Source organism: Vipera ursinii (genome assembly GCF_947247035.1).
Source record: "Vipera ursinii genome assembly, chromosome: 5".
Lineage (NCBI taxonomy): Eukaryota > Metazoa > Chordata > Lepidosauria > Squamata > Viperidae > Vipera > Vipera ursinii.
Window position 1 is genome coordinate 25,255,897 of NC_139518.1, and position 24,870 is coordinate 25,280,766.

Consider the following 24,870-nt stretch of genomic DNA (forward strand, 5'->3'; position numbering starts at 1 on the left):
GGTTGTGGGCTAAGTGTCACAAAAGGACTGCAAAACCCTGCTGCCGGAGTGCTCAATCCTTTAGATAAAGAACATTTAGTATTTACAGGGCAATCTTTTATACTCTTCAGTGCAGTTTGGTTTGTTTACTATCTATAATGAATGGTGTTACCTAGTCAAATTGATCTAAGATACCATTCTGCTCATTTTATTATCTCCATATAGACACATAACTGGGCCCTAAGGCAAAGGGTTTTAAAGATAACTAACCATTCTCTGAAATCCACATAGCAAATAAACAAACCAATCCATTTGATAAGTATAATTTGATCAGATAGTTCACTAACAACTTTGCACCTGCATTCCTAACCAGTTTCAACAGAATTATTAAAGGTATGCAATATGTATACCTAATAATAATTATTATTATTAAAGCATATTGCAATAATCCATTCAAATGCAAGTAAGGTGTGTGTTACCGTTGCTAGATCTGACATGCTCTGAAAAAGAAACAGTTAGTACAGAATTTTAAACTGGGTAAGGGGATCCTGGCTATTATCGTTGCCCATACATTTGAACTCCAACATTATATATAGAAATATCCTCAAACTTCAAAATTTATTCTTCAAGATAAAATTGAAAAGAGCTGAGTTCTTAACCAGCAATATTTCTGTCTCCTAAATTAATCTTCCACCCATCCACTCCATGATTGCCTTGACACTGATTCAAGACAACTGTTAAATGTCATATGCAATTACCTACCATTCTGAAATTATTTCTAAAAAAAAAATCATGTAGATAATATTAGAATAAAGAAACAATCCTGGGGGACACAGCACACCAACAAGCATTAAGCCACATCTTCAAGTAACTGATCTGAAACTACAAAGTGGTCGGACATTTTATAACATTAATTTACGATGCTTCTATGCTGCTCCAATCCTAAATGACTCTGAATAACTTACATACCTAAACACAGTAACAGGATTAAAATATAAGCAACAACCAAGCCAAATACAAACACTCCACACCCTGCAGGAGACATGAAGAAGCCAAGTCTTAATTTACAAAACTCCAAGACAAATTGGGGCTGATTTCAGAGGTGTACAGCAACTGAGAAGGTTTTACTAAGTGATCCCTGAAGATGACACACCTTAAAAGTATAGAGACATTCTTCTTAATGGAACTATGGGATGTAGATAGCAGAGGGTAGAAAATGTGATAAATGAGATATATAGGACATGGTCCACATCATTCTGGGAACACTTGTAGTTAAGTAGGAAATATCATGGCTACTATTGTGAACAAACAGAAAAATACCCCAGGGTGAAGATGTTAGACGAAGTGTGATTTACAAGTTCAAATCAATCCCTCCAAACATGCTTGTCAAATGCTTGCAACGCCTCTGTTTTGTTTGGGAAAGTTTATAGTTCTGGATGAACCTAAGGCAAGAAGCCTACTGAGCCTTGAAGATATAACTTCTGGATTATATTTTATAGCCCATGGTAGGATAATTCAAAATGTATATTCTGTATCACCCACACAAGAAAAAATTACTACTCATGGACTTCACGCAACTAAGAAATTCAATGGAGAATCAGTTCCAGATTTTTCTAAACCGTTCAATTAATTCAGACTACTGCTAATCTGAGGTAAAGAGAAAATAAACTATTTACAGTAAAAATATATAAAGATTTCAATGTGTTAAAAATATACATTTTATGCTATTTTCACTTTTATTATAGAACCTTTATTTTTTAAAAAAATTGGACAAGTTCTTTGTTTATAGTTAGTTACAGTTAGTCATTTAGACTATTTCAACATTCGGATTAGCAAAATAGTAGTTGCTTTGCTCTATGTAAAGTCACATTACTTCCTACCCATATAATCAAAGAAATGTTTGGACTTCTCCTATTTACCTAAGCTGTATTTTTGTATAAAATTAAGGGTTGTTCAAAGTTTTAAAGAGGCACTTTATTTGAAACAACATCTCTTCCCCCCCCTCCCACTTTCTAAAACTGAAACACCTCTATTACTCTGCATTGCTTCAAGCTCTTTTCCTGCTGATAAATTAGCGGGAAGCTATAGTGCAGGTGCTACTATAACTGCCAGTTAGGCCTCAAAGCAATATTAGCACCTTCCTGATGCATATCATATTACATCCACCATGCACTGTAAAGCATGGACAACTATGCACGCACAGGAACACGACAATGTTTTTTTACAACTGTAGTGGACAATTCTGTTGTATTACTTTATTTTCCAAAGGAATTACTGAAAATATATAAAAGTAACTAGGATACAGCATGTAATTCAAGCTTTTTTAAAAAAAATCCCAAATAAAAAAGTCATTATAATTATAAAGATTGCAGTACTATTGTTATAAAATAGAGGCAGAAAAAAGAAACAGGTTTTAGTGCTCCCTTAGGCTTGGAAGCCCACTGGGCATCTAAGGGCCTAGTTTTAGCCTTATATTGAAAAATTGAACAATAATTATCTATCAGGCCACACTGGACCATCATGATAGGTCATGGATGGTAATCTTCACAAAGAGGCCTTTATATTTCATATATAAACATGATGAATAAATATATACTATGGTGGATAGATTTAAATTGCTGCTGCTAATATGTATGTATGTAAATATAAAATAACATAAAAAGCACTACCTGCAAGTTCTGGTTGTCAATATGTATCTAATATAAATATGCAAATATTCAACACACCGTTTTATTATTTATTTTTTTATTCAATTTCTATAGCCGTCCATATCAGTCAATCCAGATTAAATATACATAAGAGGAAGATACTTTGCCAGTTAGCTATACAATCAGGAAATGGGGCCCTTAACATGTTTGGCACCCCGGGTTGATACTGTACACTGATATTTCACATCCATAGTTCAACATCAGAAGCAGTTAAAACCTAACCAAATTAAAATGTAAAGCTTCTGCTTAGTATCTAATGTGAAATGCTGATGCAAACCACAAGTTCAGATTTGAATTTTTATTTCATTTCAAAATTACATTTTATATGTAATAAAAGTTATATAATGCTATGAAATAATTTGCCCATAAAATGAGATGAGTAATAAAAGTTATGAAAAAAATCAGAACAACAGGTCATGGTACTACAATGTCTGAGTCTTGTGTGAATAAAGGTTAAAATACAGCATTACAGGTTAAAAACAGAACAAAAATATGGTAAGAATGTTCTGCATGAACTCAAACCTTTCTTATCCTACAATCCATCCAAATCAAAGGATTCTGTAATGAATCTGTAAATGATTCAAGTCTAAACCAAAATTTATAAATTCTAAATTAAACTATAAATCCGTTACCAATATAAATATTAGAAGCAGAAAGTTGACTTAGTATTAAGATTAAAACAGCAATGAAAAAAATCAACTTTCTGAAGAAGTGAAAGCCCTTGTTATTCATTTTCATGACTCATTTTCATCGGACAAAAACTTTTTTAATAATCTAGAAACCACCCTTTCTGGTAAGATCTTCAACTTAGATCTTACACTCAAAGTGTCATTACAAAAGTTCTACTTGATTCTTAAATATAAAGGCAGTACAAAACTGCAAAGACTTGTTGCAAAAGTCACCAGGAGTCAAGACTGGAAGACACAAAATGAGAATAAGAAAGATCACTGCTGTCAAGCATTGAGACAGGCAGATAGATAGATAGACAGATTTCAACAGCGGCCATGGCAGCTGATGAATTCTGGGAACTAAAGTGAATAATGGAAATTGACAAAACTGGGTAATCTTGCATTAAACCATAGTGTGACATGAAAGAACCTAAGCAATTACTCACTATATCAGTGTTCTTCTTCCCAGCATCTACCTGACTCTTTTCATTGGTGAGCCATAAGTGAAGGGATTTTTAGTTCAGGGATTTTTTATGCTTGGCATACAAAGAAGGAAATAAAGGAATTTTAAAAAGGATAGCAGCCTGTCTTGGACATATATCATTTTAATAAAAAGTGCATATTGAAACTGAGACTGTAAATTAATGTGACCTACATAGAATATATATTTAATGAGGTTTTTTTAAAAAAATAAAGGTATGGATTTAAGTTATTTTTATTTTTAATAATTAAATAATTAAAACTATTTTAATAATTCTGTATATTCTCTGAATGTATTGAGCATCATATAATATACAGGCATTTTATTATATGAGACCCAGCTTAAAGGTCAATTATAACCTGCTGAGATGAGGCTGATAAGAAAGAGGGGAAGAAATTAGAGGAGGATGAAACCAGATTCTAACCCTCAGATCTTGACAGAATCCTATTCTGCTGATATGACATTGCAGCTATAAATGCACATACTGAAATTGGATATATAGCAATCAAATCCTTGAGGGCGCTACCACTCAGCATCAATATCTATGACAACATCCTTATGAATATTCTGGGCACCAAACCCCATTTCACCTGGACTTTTTCGATTCTATCAAACTGATGGTAATAGTACTATACCATTCACATTTTCCTAACATGCTGGGGCTGTTCGTTTGAATCCCTAAATTAATTCCTGACCATGCCTAAACCTGCTGACTTTTACTGTAAATATTCTAAGATACTTTCTCAACATCAGACTCTTTGATTTAGGTGTTGTTGCCCAGTCCAGAAGATTCTGAGTTATTTATAAAATCCAAAAGGAAATCTCACTTTGTTGTGTAACTCTGCACAGACAGAACCTCCTATCCAATACTTTTCCACTGGCATTTTTTTAAAAAAAAAATGTGTATGGGACAATTCAGAAAATGAAATAATTTTAAGCTATGTGTTTCCCTCCTTGCCCCTATAGAAGGTTCTAATAATTAACAAAGGATACTAATCTTGTCACTTATATGAGTAATGTATAGAAATCAACAAACCTCTTTTAAAATACTATTATGTCAGGAACTGGACACAATTTATTCTTTCAACTATGTCCTTTTGACATACCAAATGAAGTTGTTTCTTAATTATTAAGTTCTCATTTATTATTATAGCAGAATAAGATTGGGACCAATCAGTAGAATTCAGAGACGATAACAGTTAAAGCCATGTATAGAGAACTCTTTTTGTTTTCCTACATCTGCAAGTAGATGGACAATCATTAACCTGAATTAAAAATATCCTGTAGAAAATACTGGAGCTTTCCTTGGACAGATTTTTGTTTTTAAGGGAATAATATCAAAAGTTTAAGCTTCATTGCAGTATACTTTTATTGAGCATTCCAGGATTCTGTATTAAATTTGTCTGTATACTCCAATTTGTCTGTATACTTTGTCTGTATTAAATTTGTCTGTATACTCCAAAATATAAACTTTGCCATTACTTATATATATTTTTTTATTACTTGGCAAAGTGATTTTTTAGATACATGGTTGAAATTGAGGTTCAAATTCCTTAAAGAAACATTTGAAAGTAGGATTTCTGAGCATTTTGGATGCCTGCCCAAATAAGTATGTTTTGCCTATGTGGCCCAGTATATTTGACAAAAGTTACGAAACCGTTCTAAATACTTTTCATACTTGAATGCCTCCAATTGCTAAATATGGCCAAATTCTATTTTTCTGCAGCATTCAAACACTTTAAGAAGCATGCTTCCAAAGATGGTTTGGACTAATAATTGAAATAATACTGCAATACTGTAAAGGTTTATATAAATTCAATACATTTCAAAAATGGAAAACATGCCAACCACAGCATAAGATTATTACTATGGAAACAGTAAGAAGAAATAATGTTCTTGGTGTGCATATTTATGTGTGTTTTAATACATATAATTTAATTCCCCATTAGCTGTGAAGAAAACTTGTTGCAACCTTAAGTTTTGATAACGTTTCAACAACAAGAATATTGAAAAATCTTTTTATATATACATAGATCTGAAAAAACTCGGAGTTCTAAAAGAACTTGATTGGTTTGGAAAAACTGAAAACTTAAAAAAAAATAAATCACTCAAACACAACCAGTTTTCTATCAATAAAGCTTGGTCTCTTGATCAGCTTTGTGTCACCATTGGTTTTGACATTTAAAGATTAATGGTTTATGTGTTTTCCAAAGTTTGAGAACCTGTTCTACATCAGATAGAAAGGAAAATAAAGAATTACAATGGCATTATGCAAGTAACTGGAATGCTTACACTGGTTGTTGGTCTAAATGAAACAGGAAATGACTATTTACAGCAGAAATCCTTTTGGAGGAACAGCAGAAAAAGCAAAAATTTTGAAAATATATAGTAATAGTAATAAAGTTGGAAGGGACCTTGAAGGTCATCTAGTCCAACTCCCTACTCAGGCAGGAAACCCTATACCATTTCAGACAAATGGCTGTCCAGTCTCTTCTTAAAAACTTCCAGTGTTGGAGCATTCACGGCTTCTGGAGGCAGGTTGATCCATTGGTTAATTGTTCTGTCAGGAAGTTCCTCCTTAGTTCTAGGTTGCTTCTCTCCTTGATTAGTTTCTATCCATTGCTTCTTGTCCTGCCTTCGGGCGCTTTGGAGAATAGCTTGACTCCCTCTTCTTTGTGGCAGCCCCTGAGATATTGGAACACTGCTATCATGTCACCCCTTGTCCTTCTCTTCATTAAACTAGACATACCCAAATTCCAGCAACTGTTCCTTATTGTTTTTGCCTCCAATCCCCTAATCACCTTTGTTGCTCTTCTCTGTACTCTTTTTAGAGTCTCAACATCTTTTTTACATTGTGGTGACCAAAACTGGATGCAGTATTCCAAGTGTGGCCTTACCAAGGCATTGTAAAGTGGTATTAACACTTCACGTGATCTTGATTCTATCCCTCTATTAATGCAGCCTAGCACTGTGTTGGCTTTTTTGACATCTGCAGCACACGGCTCGCTCATATTTAAGTGATTGTCAACTAGGACTCCCAAGATCCCTCTCGCAGTTACTACTTTTGAGCAAGGTACCACCTATACTATACCTATGCATTTGGTTTTTTCTTGCCTAAATGTAGAACCTTACTTTTTTCACCACTGAATTTTATTTTGTTAGATAGCGCCAATGTTCAAGTTTGTCAAGAGCCTCCTCTACCTCAAGGCATAGACTGCAGTGTTTTTATTCATGTTTTATTTATAATTTTAAATAATAAGAATTTGTGATTTAGAACTTAGGTCTGAGACCAATGCTTAAAACTGGAAATCTATTTAGACAGCCTACTAAGCTATTGCTTTAATAATTTTGTAGAATAAACCTCCTGAATATATCTCTCTTGAAACATTTTATTAAGATTTTAAAATTCATTTTCCTCTCAAATCTGAGCTTGTAGGTGTTACTTTTCCCATGATGTTGTATTGCGAAGACATATCTATTGTTATACTAAAAGCTGATACTATTTATAGCTGAATTATTCTGTGCTCTTAGTTGCATTCGAATGCTTCCATCAAGTATTCATCTTTAATTCAGTATCAAACATGTAGGCAAAACAGGTGTTCTGAAAAGTTTCTCTTTAGATGAATTTACAAATGGAATTGTTTTAAAGTACAAGCCATATCCAGATACTTCCACAGCAACCAAAAAATACATATAGGCAACTTCAATTAATTATCCAATAAGAAAAGCAATCAGAGGTTTGGCATGAAGGACCATATTTATTCCCTTTCCTTCCCTTTTCAATTAATTAGCTAACTAGCTAATGATTTTATTTCTATACTATTTTCTACTAAAGTTTACAACTGAAAAAAATCAGTGGGGAAAAAATCAAGTGTATCATCAGTTTTATCACTAGCTACAATTCCTTATTTAAGTTTAGAGCAAATGTATGTGTTCTTTAAATTCAATTGATAGATACATAGGTTACTTCGTGCTCAAAATCTTTGCCTTAAACAAATAGTGGACAGCAGAGAAAGGAGAATGACACAGTATAGTGGGTGATTTTGTTTATCCGGAATTAGAGCAAGAGTTTTAAACAATGTATGCTGCCCAGAGTCACCTTGTATAAGAGATGGCCAGCATAAAAATTTAATAAATAAAATTTAACAAAAAAATTAATAAACAAAAATTAATAAATAAAATTTTAATAAACATTTTTTGTTGTTACTTAATTGTATATTAAATCTTACCGTATTACTGTTTCTTATTTTTTCAAAGATATGAAAATGTTACATCACCAATTTGCAACAAACATGATTACAGGGAACTCTAGGGGATCATATAAAAGGGGGTCAGAGATTGCACACCTGGAAGTACAGGTAACCCATTTTATTATTGCCCATTAGGGATAGAAAACTCAGTGAATCAATTATGTTATGGTTATATCTGATTCACTTTACGACTGTCCTCACATGCTTTAATAACCAACCAGTGTCTTGCCACTTATCTACTGTATGCTAAAACTCTTAATATTATGTTAACCTTAATGTTAAACAAGTTTTCCTTTTGAAGTTCACTTTTTTCTACACTTAATTTAAATGAGATAGAACATTTCCCTATGAATGCTTTTCACTCCAATTTCAAGATATTTTAGTAGTCTTGGCAGACATGAGATCAGTAATTTAATTCATAAAGCTACAAGTACAACATTTTCATTTTCCCATCATTCCATGCTCAGCCTTCATTGTACATTTGTCTTTCATAGAAAATGTAAAACTTCCAAGAATTTGCACTCTCCTTCTTTAAATCAGGTATTTTCCATTAGTGCTCACGCTTCAGAAATGTTCCATATTTCCTTCAGCTATTTCTTTAAAGATAGTGTGCTCCAGGCCACTCTTCTCTTTGCAGACGTAATTTCTTAACTACTTCCATGCTAGTACACTACTGTTGTGGGGAAGAGGGGGGGCATTCACATAAACTAACAAATGACAAAAACCTGTGCAGTGGACAGAGAAAATATTCTTACTCCCAATTAGTTTAGGGTTTATAGATTATACTGGAATATCTCAGGAAGAGTAAGGAAGAGTATTGAAGACACTAAAATCTTATAAAATAGCTCCTGAAGGCTGTGTAACACCTCCAACACATTCAGTAAATGTACAGTTCTTGGGAAAATGCTTTATGATTAGCTAGGAATACAAATTATTATTTCTAGCTCTGTATGTATCAATGACTGTCAACCACATGATACAAAAAATGTTCTTTGCTGTCCCAAACATTTAATGAAAATTCCTAACGATAAAAGCTGTTTGACACTAGAACAAACTTGTATTTAAGCAGAAACTGGAGATCCATCTGTCAGAGAAGCTGGAATTCCATTTTTCCATGAATAGAGGAAATATACTTTACCATAAATATTTTTTTTCCTTTTGAATGTCCTCAATCAGTTTTAATTTAATACTAGACACCCAGTGGCCCATTGGGTCATTATTTCAGAGATATTTCTTTTATCTAAATATTGAAACAGAATGATCATAGGTAGGCAAAAAAGTAGTGGGAACAAATTTTCAATTGAATTTATTTGCTTTATTCTTTTTGTTAGACTAGACATACCCAGATCCTGCAACCATTCATCATGTTTTAGCCTCCAGCCCTCTAATCATCTTTGTTGCTCTTCTCTGCACCTTTTCTAAAGTCTCAACATCCCTCTGTCATTGTGTCATTTCCTTCTTTCCTATCTTCCTTCCATCCACCCATCCTCTTCCAAAAAAGCCTCTGAGTGCAAAATGCAGGACGGAGCTCCATTCTCAGCTGCAAAATGAAGTGGCTTCTTTGGCTGCAGAAGAAGTGGGCCAGCTGGACGGGGCTGTTGGTGCCGCCTCTGTGAGATAAGTGAAAAAGACATCCCCTGAAAATAAGACCTGGTGCCTCTTTTGGAGGCAAAAAAAAAAGACCGGGTCTTATTTTCAGGGAAACACGGTAGGAGCACAGCAGCCACAATGTTTTCAAATTTCATTCCCTTGGGGTCATGGGGTCTCCTGTGTTTAAAAATTATTGCCCTATTATTATTGCCCTATGATGCACCATTTTGTCCAGTTAATGACAACAAGAGTTTTTGTACTTAGATAGTATTTGAGATATGTGAAATACATTGATTGAACGGTTCCTATCTTCCACCATTCATTATTAGGCTGACATTAGCTGGCTATGTTGTTTTCCGGTTTACAAACTTCAAACCTAAGCAGAAATACCATCAATCTTTCTCAATCTGCAGTGATTATGTAATTCACCTTGTCAAAAAAATGTATATGATCCCATGTGACCATGGAGTTGCTGCAATGATCATAAGTGTTTAAAATGGTCATAAGTCACTTTTTCAGTGCCAGTCACTAAATGAATTGTTATAGTTGAGGACTACCTGTATAAAAGTAAATTTTCTGTTTAAAGATAATTTACTCTACTATGTGGGAAAGGGAGGAGTGTATAGTATATTTACCAGGTAAGTACATAAAATAAAAAAATAAAGCCAAGTATGTGGAAAAGCCTTCAATTTAGTTCATTTTCAAACCTGACTCTTCACTGTTTTCTTAACTAAGTCTCCTAAAGCTTTTAATGGTGCATTAGTCTCTTCTTTTCCCCTGCTGAAGTGTCCTCATTTCCAATTTCCTCTCAACTGACTTAATATAATTAGCAACTGTTTGATCATATTTTATACCAGTCAGTTTAAGTAATATTTTAAATTAGTCATTTGTAAATTAAAACGGTTCTTTTTCAACTTCCTTCAAGAAACATAACGTGTACCTCTGTCAAAAAGTTTTACTCTATTTTGATCTGTCATCAGAGGAACAGCAAGAGAAAGACAATGGGACTTACTTTGCTAAAGCTCATATTAAAAGAAAAAAAATTAGGAATACAGCAAAGATGAAGTGCTTCCTTTCATCACCAAGAACAGTGCAATCATTAAACATTGCTATTAATGGGAATAATTTATTTTTCATGATGAAATAAAGATGAACTGATAACTACAGACAGCCCTGAGTTATTTCTGACTTGCAAACAACTCATATTGTATTTACAAACTGGCTGCTCATTACTAAAAATGGTGGAGTGTTCTTTTTCCTCCTGCCAACAAACAACTGATGCTGCTCAATGTTTTCGTGTTACTATTAATCTTTAATGACAATCCTTTTTCTTTTTTTCCAGTCTAAACAAATTTATTATTATTATATTGATTCATTATTATTAAATTTATAGGTTGCATAGTCAGCCAGACGTTTAGAATGGATCTGGCATTTTGGCTACACATTTAGTCCTTCCCACGGACCTGGGATAGGCAGATGTTGTTTAATGTTTAAAGTATCACCACAAGATGTAAGCTGTTCTGAGTAAAGCTGCCTTTTGCAATTGACTGACAATTTGTCAGTGCTGATGATCTTCAGGCAGTGCTCAGATGTTTTGGAATTATGCCCAAGAAACCTGTTTTTTGCTTTCTTTTGCCAGAGTCATACTTTCATTTGCAGGTCTTTATATTTTGTGATTTTCTCCAATTCTTTTGTTTCTGTTCTGTTCTCTCCAGGTATTGCAATGTCTATTTATCCAGACTTTTTATGGATATTATTATTATGGTTACTCAGCCAGCCAGATGTTTGATTGAATTTGGTGATTTTAATCCATAGATCAACTCCTTCCATTATTATTATATGTAGGTAATCTTAAAATTCAGAGTTTAGCACTGGTGGAAATTTAACCAAGGACCTAGGAATTATTTTGGTAGTGTCTTAAGATTATAGGCCAGGGGTGTCAAACTCAATTTCATTGAGGGCCGCATCAGCATTGCGGTTGCCCTCAGAGGGCCGGGTGGGTGTGACCTGGGTGGGCATGGCCTACTGGGTGGGTGTGGCTAAAGTGTGTATAGCCTACTGGGTGGGCGTGGCCAGCTCTACATCGTTCGCATCAAGGGTGCCTATGGGGGCCTGGGCAGGAGTGGGACAGATCTGGGCCAGGGCCAAGGCAGCGAGGGCCGTTCCCTCACTGTTTCCAGGATGGCTTCGCGGGCCGCATGAAACCACTTCACGGGCCGGATCTGGCCCCCAGGCCTTGTGTTTGACATGTCTGTTATAGACAATTCCAAGCAGGGTGGTTTATTTACTGTATTACTATGTTTCAGATGTTATGCATTTCAAGGCATTTGTTAAGTATTTTATATACATAAGAAAGTAAAATAAATACTATATATTAAGAAAAGCATTTGGCTAGCTGACACTAAATAAGCTGTTCTAATTAAATACAAATTAAAATTAGGGAATTTAAACTTTCTAGATTCAGGAATAGATCTTGTTCTTGATCTGGGACTGCCTATTTCAAAAGCCAAGCCATAAGCCCAGATATGCGGTTCATAAAAGCAAACAAAAGACATGAGACTTGCTATTAAAGCAGAGGTCAACAAATACCAGGTGCAAGATACAATCACACATCCTAGATAATCTTCCCCATAAAAAAAATAATTTGAAACCCCACATAACAATTATAGTACTTGGGTGGGTCCACTGATTTCATGTTCAAGATTTCGTGCATTCTTACCTAAAATACCACCTTTCTCTAATGAACTGTCCCTCTGACTTGAATAAAGAACACATTCTGAGAGTTTTCACTTAGCAGGACATAAGACAGAAGAAGGACCAAAAGCAGATGTTCTCAACGAAGGCTCCCCTCCTATGGAATAGCTTATCACCAAGGCCAGGATGCACATACTTACGCAGACGTACCCTTAGTTTGCCAGAAGCCCTTTAGGGTTGATTCTGGAGCTAGTGATGTAAAATCTGTAAGTTCCTATATTAATATAGTTATCTATTTGTTATATTATTATATAACTACTATTATATAGTAAAGTATCTAGAGACTCTAGGTTTGTTTTGTTTTTGTATTTATTTACTTTTTGTTTGTGAGTTGGATGGACACAATTTATTGATGGATTGAAACACTTTTAGAGAATTGAACATGGCTGTTCATAGCACTGAGTTTTGGATGATACAAATGTTCCAAGCTCTTTCTGCCTCTTCTGGCTATGGTAATTGAATATCTTGTGTATAAAAATGCTATATTTTCCAGCTAACGTATGGTTGAAAGTGATTTTAAATTATTTCCACATGACTTTTCCAGTGATCAATACTGTATCAATGTCTTGGATTAGTGATAAAATCTGTAATAGTTATCCTGCATTCTAGACCACTTAACAAACAGCAAACATGGAAGCTTTTGTGCATGTGGACAGTTGTCATAATAACTGCAATAATGTAGAAGACAGAAAACTACAGCATTAAAGGCAGACCCAGCAATGTGCATTCTTGTCTTTCTGAAGTCTACAGTCACAACTGAAGAAAATAATCTGTTTGATGTATGATGTCCCTGTAGCTTACATGAAAATGTCATTTGCAATGAAATCACATACATGACCATTTATGTTACTTGTAGTTTATACTGAATGATAGCTCCTATGGAAAAAAAATGTTAGCATCTAAATATTAACAAATAACAAGTAACAATACAACTTCTCTGAAGGCTTCAGAATTTAATTTAGTTTTATCATTTGATATAAAACATAAAACATGTTTGCACCTTTAAAACACTATTCAGTTTCTCACACAAATTTATGTCAACACCACTGAAATTACATATTATTTTCCTCTGAATAAATGAAAACTAATTCTTTGTAGAAATAGATTGAAGATTGAGCCACTTGCTTTAGATAAATGCATATATAATTTTTATTTATTTTTTTCTAGTCAAAATTAATACAGAACGTATTCAAGAATGCATGACATCCTCATCAAACCTTTTTAAGGTCAGCTCAACAAGGATTACTGAAGACACTCAGGGTATGTTTATAATATTTTATTTATCTTTCCGGAAAAAAATTATGGGAGTACAGTCCCAATGTTGATATTGGTCAGATTTATGCTTGTCATGTGACTAATCACTTTGTTATCCTAAATAAGCTAAACAAACAACACTTTAAGTATATTTATCTTCTGGCACATGAAGCCTGAAATTCTAAACACAAAATATATTTACTCACAGCTCAGAAAATGTGTTTTAATAAGATAAAGGAGCATCTTTCTAACATAGCACAGGGCTTATAATATAAAAATATAATGTAACAATAAGAACATTAAAACATTAAAAAACTTTCAACACTGAGAATAAAAATATTAAAATTAACTAAGAGTAGATAAAATGGACTAATATAAAAACAGGGTTCTGTTGAGATCATCTCCTAATCTACTAACCTAATCTAAAGTGGGACAATCCCATCAGATACCCAAGCCAATATTTATGCAGAAATTGTTGAAAATTCAAAAAGGTTTACAAACTTTGAAGCACTACTTTATACTAATGTCACTCAGCTGAACACTGCCATCCTCATGCCATGGAAATCCCGGGGCGGTGCCAGGACACAGTCTGGCTATAGGAGGGGCAAAATAAACTCAACCTGTAATTCTCCACAAATAAGTAAATATTCAGGAACGTTGGTCCCAGTAATTGCTCCTTAGTTCCCACTGAATTAGTTGATGCATGATTTTGTGGTTCTTGTGCATTCATTAACTGGCTGTGGCTGGGGAGGGTTTATTTCCACTTCTATAATGCCCATGTCACCAAGACGACTCTAGATGGCTTAAAACTATATAAATAAAACATGATATAAATATTAAAACAATAAAAACCATACACTATAATTCAATTAAAATTCAATTAACAAAGATGAGAGAAAGGTGTGAAAGTGTGCAAAGAGGGCCATGACAGTCAATTGTCATAATTGTGGCAGTCATTGATTTTATTATATTTATATGCCACCTTCTAATAGATAAGGCAGTTCTGGGGAGCTGCAAGGCACTTTTTTCCATGCTGTCATAACTTCAAACAGTTGCAAACAACATAATGGTCATTGACTGAGAACTACCTATAATGAAAAGTTATGGATGAGACAGCAGACCTTCTCCAGTTTTTGAATTCCCTACACCTCCCTACTGTTAGTCAAAACGTTGAACATATCAAAGATGTAAAGAAAGATGTAAAATATTAAGAATATACACCAAAATACAAACTTAGGATATAGAATCTTTATAAATGGAAATACAATCCATGCACTATATGTGAGATCCAGAACTGTTCGATAAATTTCAAAAGTTTGCATATGATGTAATAAAGTTCTGCACTAATCCAGATTTGAAGGGTCAAATAAGAATTAGAAAGTGCATACTTAGTACATATTGCCTTTTGAATCTGGATTTCTACACAAGGCCTGTAAATATTGCTGCAAATTCCTTTAAGCATGGTAAGACAACAACTGGAAAGTTACAAACATATCCATAAAAACTTAGTTATTATAGCTTCATTCCAATTCTTGAAACTGACTTCACTGTACAAGTCAAGGACTTGAACAAGTCAAGAGGCATTTTTTATCTGTTATATATTATTAAATTATTACGCGTGATACTTATAGTGGATATTCAAGATTTGGTGAAATGTTCATGGTCCCAATTGAATTAAATGAATTCATTACAACTGAATTTTTCTTTAATGAAAAAGAAATTTTACCCTTTCACTTCTGGACATATAAAATAGCTGAGATCCGTATCCACATACATGCCAGCATCTATCAATGTCTCCGAGTTGGCAGATTTTCATAAATTGCCAACATTCATGTGTGAACCCTAAAAATATATAAGGAAGCATTCACCATGAGGTCTGTAGTGAACACGCAGTACAATAACCAACGGACACTCTAAAGCCAGATAAGAAAAAAAAATCTTATTTGGACAATTATTGCAACACTAAGAATTGCACTGCAGCTCTAAATGTTACTTTTTTTGAATTAGAACGAACTGCTCACATCTAATACTCATGTATGATCCTGTTCTTTAGCCATAATAAAGATATGACTTTATTTGATCTCATGGAACACTCAAGAGTGTTTTCTCAGCACATAATGATTACAAGGGTCCTATTTTTTTTCCTTATTCTATAATGTGACATTTAGATATATTTGCATGGGTTCTGCAATTCCACATACAGCGATATAAATGAGGAACATTGTTCCAGGCTTTAATGGAGCACATTCTAATGGCTTCTTGAGCATTTAAAGGGCAGTCAGATTCCAAATCACTAGGGCTTCTGCAAGGAAACAGTATTTATTTTGTCACATTGTTCACTCTTTAAGAAAGTAATTGTTTTAACTTAATCAGGAAAATGGAAGGCAAAAACTAGTTCCTGAATATCAGTTAAAGAACAAACCCAGGAAAAATAGGGACAGAATTAAGTTTCGGGAAATGTGGCTGCAACAACTTAAATATTTATCAAAATTCTCTGTGAAAATATGGCAGACAATATCCAGTAGCACAAATAACACACCATAGAGAACAATTGGTAGTTCTCTAGAAAATAGAGCAAAGTACTATACAGAAGCTCATCTTGTAAACTGACTGCTTACCTTTAAAATGTTACATAATTCTTTTCTTTAAAGGTCATATTTTAATCTTCAGTAGCAAATACATAAAGAGTAAGGCATAGTACTGCATCGCTAGCAATAATAAATATTTTAATAGCAAATATTTTAAAGCTTATTTCTGTTACTATTCTCGTGTGTGTTTCTCCCTAGTTATTTTCAGAATGACAGTAATTGACAATAGCACATCTAACTGGCACTAGAGTTGTGAACATCAGGAGGTATTAAGGCCCATCCTGCAAATTACTGGGCTTCCCCACCTTCTGCTTTGTCCACTACCTCTCTGTTAAAATTTGCAACTAAAGGTTGTACATAAAACAGACAGCCAAAGGTATGTTTGTACTTGCAGCCTAGGGAATGTCTGCTAATTCTTAGTCCCAAGAAGGAAGTGGTGCAGCTTGTTTTATTTAAAACTCTTTGTAGTGTTTTCTGTACAATAGTCCATCTCTTCTGGGAATCTCAAATTTCAATCCATAATCTATGACATTTCTCAGCAACTCCAAATGGTTGCTTTTCAGTCAGGCTGTTATTAATTAATGCTATTTCAGAAGATGTTTATTAAATCCTAAAACTAATGAGTAATGTGATCATTTGCACTTTTTGTGCACAGTTCAAAACTTTAAGTAATTTTAATTTGTTCCCAACTCATCTTGAAGAACTGAAGAAACATTGAGCACTTCCAAAATAAGGGGATGTTAAAGAGCTTTGTGTTTCTGATGCAATGGTTCCTCCTATCCTTTCAATGAAGGGCAGGTTTTCACATGCTATCCAAATTATGTTATTCAAAATGTTATTAAATAAACTTTCCATAGATTAGGCCAAATCAAATGAAATTCTATTCATTTCAATAAATAGCATGTTGCAATCAATTCTTTCTCAATAAAGAACAGAATGACCGAGTTCACATGTCATACAAACCTTGATGTGGTTCATTTACACCATGTGAGAAGCACTAGATTTATGACTTCACAACTGTGAAGATTCAAATAACTGCGGCCTATTCAATAAACCAGTCAGATTGTGGCTTATTATGCTATGTGAATCCAGTGTTATTTTGCTGAGCTGTAAATAATGAAAATCCCCTATAATGGTGGACATTAACTTTTGTGTAAAATGTGACGTTCACATTTATTTATTTGAAAAGGAAAACATTTTAAGGACTCAGCTCATAAAAGAAATCAACAGCCACACATCAGATACACTGACAATTTAATTTTGCTTCATAGTCTAAAAGAAAAGTATTTTCTTTTGGCAATTTTTTGTTACTTAGTAGCCATATATGCTACAAATAAATAAAATATTGCCAAAGCTAAATTGTACAATGGGATTTTAAAAAAATTCTATCCAACTATATACTTTTAACAAGGCATGCTCAACGCTTGTACGTTAAAAATACTAACCAGCACGCGCACGCGCACACACAAATACACTTTCATTTAATAGTAAACAGTGGGAAAATGGGATCTCTCAAAACTACTTTATTGTAAGGTATATTTAAATGAAAACAAACATCCCAATATCATTAAAGACATGAACCATGCTTTAGAATTTATGAAAGTGAATTTTGAATCCTGATCATAAATAAGTCAAGAAATCCTTTTCCAACATGTATAAAAAAATTCAGCACTCAATAAGTAAGCCAAATATAGAGATCCTGTTACTTCTGTAGTTGTGAGTCATAGGATGCTAGGCTGATGATACAAATCAGGTAGCCAAGGCAATATCACTGATATTAAAGAGATTGATCCAAAGAAGATGGTCTTATCACATAATAATTTGTTGTGGTGAAAAGTAAATACCAACAAACAGTTGCTACATTAAAAAATGTTTTAAGGTAATAATGGTGGTTTGCCACATTTATGATACATCACGAACTTTTTTATATCAATCTAGTTTTAAATACTGGAAAAACGAAGGAGATCATTGTCGATTTCAGAAAAGGCACACAAGGAACAGCCACACTTCTCTGTGCATTAATGATTCACCTGTGAAGATGGTTACCAGCATCAAATTCCTGGGTGTGCAGCTAACAAATAGGCTGGCTTGGTCGCTCAACAGTGAGAAACTGGTGAAGCGGGCATAGCAGAGTGTGCATTTTCTGCAACACATGAGAAAAGCACATCTTCCTTCCCCTGTCCTGACCACTTTCTACAGGGGGACAATCGAGAGCATCCTGTCATACAGCATCAGTCTGGTTTGGAAGCATCACTGCTTCAGACAGGAAGACGGTGCAGAGTCATGAGGATGGCCGAAAAGATCATTTGGCAGTTCCCTCCCCTCCATCCAGTTGCATAGCACAGTTGCTTGAGCAGGGTCCATAAGATTATCTGGGACACCACACATCCTCTTCACGACCTTTTTTCCTTATTACCTTCTGGGAGGAGGCTTCATGGTATCCGTAGCAGAACATCCAGATTCAGCCATAGTTTCATTCCATACAGCATTAACCTTGTGAACTCTCAAGCTTCCTCCTTCTGTTACATATTCAAGATGGACAGTATTTAATATTTATTTGTTATGTATATGTAGGGGTATGGGTCTATACATATGTTGTATATAGTATGTTTAGGTGTGTCACGTGTTTCACTTTGAGAACAGGCAACTAAATTTCACTTTTGATGTGTGCCGTTGTGCCCACAGTAAAAAAAATGACAACAAAGGTTATCTTATCTTTTTCTAAGTAATTAAGATGTTCAATAGTTCTAAAGAAGCTCCCAAGTCTAATATATATAACTCAATATGCTCAACTAGAAAAGTGAAGATATTGCACAGGTCAAACATATATATAATGTCAGGCCTCTTTTCTGCCATAAATGGATCCTAGGAATATATCGCTCCATATCCTGTATCATTTTATTTGGAGTACATAGCACTCCAAATTTTGTCAATTTTTAATTACTTTTCTTCCTACTGTATACCAAGAAGCAATGTTCAGGATCAGATGTTACAATGAAACAAACACTCAACCTTAATTGGTACAAATACAGTTCCTTCCCACCCCGCCCCCCAAAGCACACACACACACACACACACTTTTTGAACAAAGCAGTAAGAATAGATTTCTGCAAAGCTTAAACTAATGTACACTAGTTACAAATACAAAAAGTTTCTTATTTCTCTTGTTCTAAATTTAAAACCCAATTTCAAATTCTGGTTTATCAATAAATGATGGTTAGCTAATATAATTATTCCAAATCAGATGTCATTACAGTATGACATATATAAATCAGTTGGAGCCAACAGCCAGAAAACAAAACATACAAGCTCAGGGAAGAGAAGAATAAGAAAAGAAAAAGGCAGACTCATTCTTAGCAATGATTTAGCAATTGCAGTGTGATGTCTAGACTACACCAATGTCACCCTTTTAGATTTGTTTCATAAAGAACTAAGTTTTTAAACTGATATTTCCCTGGAAGCACTTAATATTTGATTGGTGCAACGAAGTAATCCGCATATATTCTACTGGATAATTAACTACTTCATTGTCTGGTGATAATTAATATACCTATCATTTACCTTTTCTTCCTTTCCCCCAGATTCTTGCTCTGTCACTTTTGACCTATCTTAATGACTGAAAGATGCCCTATCTTTTTGCTATCTAAATTTAAACATTTTGTCTTTCTCCTATAGATCTACTGGATATTGGCCAGGTCTAATAAATTATTTATTATAAAAGTGCAAGAATTGTTGCCAAAATAACATATAACATAACAAAAATGTATTACGTGTCTCTACAAAAAGAACCCACCGAATTCAATTAGATTTACTACAAATAGATTGCCACCGGTTTGCTGCTTTATACTGCTTCAAAATCAGACTTGCAAATGACTTTCCATTATTTTTAAAATATCCTACATAGCAGTAGCAAACATACTTCATGTTTTGGAGGCTGCAGCCTCTGTCTACCTTTGCTAAGTCTCCCTCAAGAGCTTTTCTCTAATCCTCTTTAGTCATGGTGGTCAATGCCACATTTTGCAACACGACTGCACAAATTCCTTTCCAGGCCATTGAAAACTCTTTAACCAATCCATCCCTTGACACCTGTACAATCCAAATAGGACCTTTTACATAGCAACCATTAACTAATTATATTCACTTTTGCCTTGTTCTCTCTTAATACATATTCCAAGTCTTAGCCACTTAACTTTTCTGTGTCTCAAAGGCTTCTCTGGATTTTGAAAATATCTGGCTGGCATCGTTACATATTTGGAAGCATATGTCCAGGCTGTATAACCATTCAATATATATTATAACATGTTTATTTATCAAATGTATATTCATCCCTATTATTAAAAATATTTACACATATAAATTGTCAGTATAAGACTTTTACGTTTCTATAGTCACAAAACATTTGCAAATTATCCTTATATGTTTGTATACAATCCAAATGGAATACTCTACCTAAACATATGCATTCAAAGTTGGGGGGGACCCCTCCAACTTTTTTCTCTTGGGAGTTTTTGTTCATGTTAACTAAAACCAAATGTCTGTTAACAACTCTCTTGAGAATTCAGAAGCCCTGGGTAAACAGCAAGTGAGCTGGCTTTTTTTAACCTTAATTGTGCCAGTTATCTACTTTGCAGACGCTACCATACACTGCACCACATTTAACATTCCCAGAAAAAAACCTAAATCACCACGTTTTCACAGGGTTTTTTTCCCCCACACATGAAGTGCATTTTTCGTAAAAGGCACACAATTATTGAATCAAAATACAAGCAAATTCTTAACACTTGCATATAATTTAGGGCTCTCCAGAACTTGTGAACCTGGGCAAATCCCTCTGGATGCCAAATTATAGTGCTCTCCATATAAGGAAGTACAACTAAACATGTCACATGTTAATCTAAATGCGGTAGGCAATTTGTCAGCCTTTCAAAAAGAAAAAGAAAAAGAAACAGTGGGCTCCCGCTTTACAGCACACTTTAAATATTTCTTATTTTTCCTCCAACAAGGGGGAAAAAAATAGGGAGGAATCATGCTTCTAATTTTTGTCAGGGGAGGTAACGCTAGAGGCTCGGAGGGGTGGCTGCAATATGGAGCGCTGTGATACGCGAGGCCTGTCAAAGTCAAGTGCCCTACCCCGACAGCCAAGTGGAGCGGCGTTGGTCTAAAATAAGGGACACTCAGCAACGCCAAGTTCAGGAGTAATATAAGCCCGAAACAAAGGTCAGTGAGGGAAGGGGGCCTTTTCGTACACCTGCTTAGCCTCGGCCTTTGGGCGAGAGTGTGCGTGTGCGCGTGTCTGTGTGTGCAGATTGCAAAACTGCACGACCCTGCAAAGCAGGGGCCCCCTCTGTGTGTGTGTGTGTGTGTGTGTCATACACACACACCGCGAACCCGCGGCAAGAGAGGAAACGGCGGCTGGAAGCAGAACTGCAACTGCGACCTTCTGCCTTTTTTTTTTTCAAGCTCGGCGAGGGGAGCGAGAAGAAATCCTTAAAACTGTGCCGGGGACCTTCAGTCTCCGCCGCCGGCGGCCCTTCAAGCTCTCGTTTCCCCAGCCCCGGGACGTGGAGAGCCAAGGCGGCATATGCGGGTCCAATCGAAACGTAAAGCATTGCTCTCTCTCTCTCCCCCCCCCCCACGCCTTTCCCCGCCAGTCTCGATCGACAACAAGGAAAGACGTCTTACCTCTCAACATTTTTTCAGAAGCAACCATCAGATCTTGGACGGGTCGACCAAGGCATTTTGGAGGTATTCGGGAAAGGATGACCCTCCCAAACCTTGTTTTTTTTAAAAAAAAACAAAAAAACAAAAAAAAAGCATAAACAAATAGAACTAAAACAAGCACTGGAGAAAAAAGGGGGTAAGGGAGAGAAAAGGGAGGGGGAGATGGGACGCGCCACTCGCCTTGTCACAGCGGCATTCTCGTCGCCCTAAAACCTCCGGCAGCTGCAATGCAAAAAGACTGTCGCCGACGGCTGTGCAGGGCGCGCTCTTATCTGAAGCGCCGAGTTTCCGCTGCTGCCTGCGCCGCCCCTCCCCCATCCAGCAAGCTCTAACCAGGAAGCAACTGGGCGTACTAACTGCAAGAATGCAAAAGGGAGGAAGGGAGGGAGGGAAATAAAATAAAATAAAATTACACGATATACATATTGCGCGGGAGGCTAGGCGGGGGCGCGCGCACACACACAGACACGCGCGCGCGCGAGAGAGAAAGGTCTGCCGCGCGCTGTTTCTCTCTGGTGTCTGGGTCTGTTTTTGTGTGTGTGTGTGTGTGTGTGCGTGCGCGCGTGTGTCTGCAAACAAGGTTTGGAACTGGGGACTAGAATAGATTCGGCGGGGAGAGAATGGGGAGCGGGGGCCGGCAGGCGGGGCGGGTGCGGGTGAAAAAGCGAACGCGAAGCAAGTCGCCGAAAGCGCTCGGGATCCCCTAAAACGCTCGCCTTGGTATCTCCCAAGTCGATTTGTACAACTTGAGAGGAAAAGGGGAACAGAGCGAGCGAGAGGAGAAGCAGGCACGCACGTAGGCACGCATCACATCCCTCTCTCCATCCCTTCCCCCTGGGGGGTCGTAGTGTAAATGCGGCGGGTACAAAAGGTCTCTTTCGGTGGAGCGTCTCTGGGGAAAATGATAATTGGTCCCGCTCTGTTGCTGTGAAGAGATTCTGCAAAGTGGAAGCGCCGGATGGTATCCCACCCACAGACTTTGCAGCACTAACTGTAAAACTACTTAACATTCAAGGCACCTTGTCAATTCGCTCGATCATCATCAAATGGCCTCAATAGTTTGTTCGGTTCTTTTTAAAGACTGCACATTTGGGGCTTCTCGTTTTACTCCTAAGAATTTTAGGTCTCCCTGTTCTGTTGGAACCAATCCAAGGATGCCATACGGGGGAGGGGGGAGTAATAAACCAGAGATGGATGCAGAAGAGAAGCATTGCTCCTAGATCCGAATTCTCTTACATTCAGACAGATAGGTTTCTCATAGCTCAGTAAGGTAAAATGCAGTTTGATCTGGTCTCACATATTTACATATTTACCAGGTTTGTCTCAAGTACCCTAGAGGATTGACAAAAAAGTAAAATGCTGCAACCCTTTCGGTCTGTAAACAGTAGGCCCCAAACCTATGCTTATTAGATGAAATATATTTTTTAAAAAACAGGAAAATATGAATCATTTGAGTCCCCACCTACAGCCTGCAGTGAAGCAGCCCAAGAACAGGGAGAGAACTCGTTTATCAGAAGTTCTGTTGAGCTCCAAGTTCATCCTCCAAGAATCATGATGGTGACCTCCTATTTTTTCCACACATTGCTACCCACTGAAACTGTGCACACACACACACACACACACACACACACACACACACACACACATATATATATATATATATATATATATATATATATATATATATATATATATATATATATATATTAGCCCAGAGCAGTGTTGCAACTTTACTACATCAACATCAGATTTGAAACTAAAATACTGTTAACACAATGCTAGCATCAGACGTGCTTAAGCTGAATGTGCATTCTTGCCAATATTAGATTTTTCATTTGCATTGGAAAGACAGACAATTAAAATGTTGATGTGGGGTTTCATTTGTGAAAACGGCATTAGATACCCTGGGCTAGCACTTGTGCAAAAAGGTTCTTGTGCAAATCATTCAGCACTGGTACTTAATGCCTGTGTACTGATCCCTTGAAGTTTTGAGTTGTATAGAAAAAAAAGAGGAGAGTCCATAATATGGGAAGATGTCCATGATATTGGTGCCTCACTTCTGCACCAATTATATGCTGATACGTTGTGAGGAGGCATTCAAAGGTTCTCTTCCCTTTATTTTGAGTAAATGCTAGAAATAATTTTAAATCTCTTTTGTCTCAGATAAAGTAGTTTATTACAAATTTATTTACAGAGGAGAAATGCTTAGTTTCTACAGATAATAAAGTACTATCTTGATCCACCAGTCCGTATAAAGCAATTGGCCATTTCATGCCAAAAGTTATGCTATTATCTGTTGTCCAAAAAAAGGCACTTTCGGTCATCTGAGGGAACAGGACAAAGAGCACCTTAGACTCAATTTCTCACCAAAAATAGGTGTCTGTAGTATCAAAGCTAACTGTTGGCAGTTTGGTTGGTGCACATATAATCTCTATGTGTGCTGAGTAGACACTTTGTGTATTTGTGTGTACTTGTAATCCCATAATAGTCATCTTAACCCAACTAGGATCTTACCTAACTGCCAGCTAAGTCTTGCAAAAAAAAAAAACATAAATGGGGCCCTGAGGCTGCAACCGTCTTCTGCCTTACCCAGCAAATATTTGTCAATAGCTACTGTATAATGCCTGCATTGGGTCAAAACAACATATAAGAAAATTATTATTTTTTAAATGTTTCTATTTGTTGATTGCACCTTTGTTGATTGCATGACTTCCTTTTGGGGTAGATGTTTAAGCCTGATTAAAAAGTGCAGTGATAAAATATGTGGATTATGGTATATTCATAATATATATTCAGACCATTTGTGAAGGCCATTCTTTTTGAGTAAAATATTTCGAAATCCTTGTCACAGAACTGAAACTACAAATGATAATCATT

At 35.8% G+C, this 24,870-nt stretch overlaps 1 protein-coding gene across 12 annotated transcripts in view; it reads right to left on the reverse strand.

Annotated features, from left to right (window-relative positions):
- Positions 1–22,411, reverse strand: part of MBNL1 (muscleblind like splicing regulator 1) — a 173,515-nt gene extending 151,104 nt beyond the window's left edge. For 2 of the 12 annotated variants that reach the window (XM_083364673.1, XM_083364668.1), the window contains exons 1-2: positions 22,174–22,408; positions 21,955–22,046 (exon numbers count right to left, since the gene is read on the reverse strand). The gene's annotated coding sequence lies outside the window, so the exon portion shown is untranslated. Of the gene's footprint in view, positions 1–21,954 lie in introns of all 12 variants that reach the window. The other 10 variants (XM_083364678.1, XM_083364677.1, XM_083364670.1 and 7 more) reach the window with 9 other exon arrangements.
- Between the last annotated feature and the right edge of the window lie 2,459 nt (positions 22,412–24,870).